Below are 1,954 nucleotides of genomic sequence, written 5' to 3' on the forward strand. Positions count from 1 at the left end.
TGGTATTAGTTCATAAGCTTTTAAAATACAAGCTTTCATATTTTCATACTCGCTTTCTGCTTCTGAAAGAGAAGGTATAAATTTGCTGAGCCTTACCCTTAAATTGTGTTTTGAATGATTAATGGCCAATTTTCTTTAGGGATTTGTAACTGTTGCGCCAATTTTTCCCACTGAAGAAAGAAAATTTCTGGCTCTCCTTCTGAAAATTTGGGTAAAAGTTTTTACATACCTGGAAATATCTATATGACCTTCTTGAACTACGGGTTGTCTATCAACAATCCTAGCTTCTACTTCTGCCTTCTTTAATTCTAACTCTGCCAATTTGACTTTAGTTTCGTTCTCTCTTTTCTATTGTTTCACTTAGCTTCCTCTTCTCTAGCTTTAAATTCTGCCTCAATTTGCATTTGTTGCAGTTTAGTTTCCTCCTCTTTAGCTTTAAATTCTGCCTCAATTTGCATTTTGTTTCAGTTTAGTTTTTCCTCCTCTTTAGGCTTTAAAATTCTGCCTCAATTTGCATTTGTTTTCAATTTTTAGCTTCCTCCTCAAATTCTACTCTCCTGACCTTTAATCAATCTCCTTAATCTTAAGTTCGGTTAGTCGTGCCTCTATTTTCTAACCTATTTGAAGGAATTTGTATAGCTCTGTAATCTCTTCTGGAGATAAGATCTCATCTTCGATCAGATTTTCAACGAGTTCCTGAAGTATTTTTTTCTTTCGCAAAATTGTATCAATGTCTACTCCAAAGTGCTTGCCTATTTCTATAAAAGTGTCTTTATTTTGTTTCTTTAAGAAACTTACTTTGGTATTTAGAACGAATTCTTGAATTATATCATCCATCTCTATAAGAATGTGTTAAATACCTGATCAATATCCTGGCAGGTCGCCACTTTGTTACGGGGCTGGGGCTGGCTGGTTAGTGAAGATACGTTACGTATAACGGATAAGTGCTTAAGAACCAGCTCACTTTCTAGAAGCCACTGTAGGACTGAACTATCTGGTCAGGGCCTAGATAATTCGTAAGACTAGAAGTAAAGGTAACAAAGAAGATTCCAGGAAAGGAATATTAAATACTAGCGATAAAACTAGTAAACGAAAATTATTAACATGGAAATAATTTACAGGCACATCAACACAAAAGAGAATGGGCAGTAGGGTCAATGGGACCGTTACATGATTATAAGAATATGGAAATTATCGTTGAAATAAGAAACACAAGATACGTATACAATATGGTACTATCTAAGTACACAGAGATCAGGAACATGCATCAAAATAAGTAATAAGTACAATATAAGTTAAAGTAATGCAATGTATTTCAGACACGTAATGTAGGCAAAAAGGGTGATCACTTCACACCAATCGTCTCATGAATCTAAACCTTCTAGTTTTTATCAAGAGATCAATATGTGGGAAAATGACAAGGAGTCAGCGATTTCCACCGCTTATATACAATTGGACCGGAAGCGGAATACTTCCGCGTGAGGGTGCGAGTGAGTGAAAGGGGGAGAGGAGGGTAAGTTAACACACGTCAACATGGGTAGTTTTAAGACCTCGACTCGCTTGGAACAATCTATTTATTTAGTAACTGTCAAATCTGTGCGCTCCGAACTATTCAGGATTTCGCTTGTCTGTTTGTTCTACAAGAGTGCGCACCTCTCTCCGCACGTAGGCAAGATTACATATAGTGGACGGGCGTTACTGCTTTAACATTGTTACAATACAATACATAGGACAAGAAATATGAACATAGTTATGTAATACAAAGGAACACAATTCTATAATCATAATTACACATATGACGTAATATCTAATATTACGTTACATATATATAATATTATATATATATATATATATATATATATTATATATGGCCAAAGAGGAGTCCAGCGTATACTTTCTTCCAAATGTATATATATATATATATATATATAATATATATATATATTTCGTATAA

Source organism: Oratosquilla oratoria, chromosome 7, assembly GCF_046742065.1.
Source record: "Oratosquilla oratoria isolate Oo_2021 chromosome 7, ASM4674206v1, whole genome shotgun sequence".
NCBI lineage: Eukaryota > Metazoa > Arthropoda > Malacostraca > Stomatopoda > Squillidae > Oratosquilla > Oratosquilla oratoria.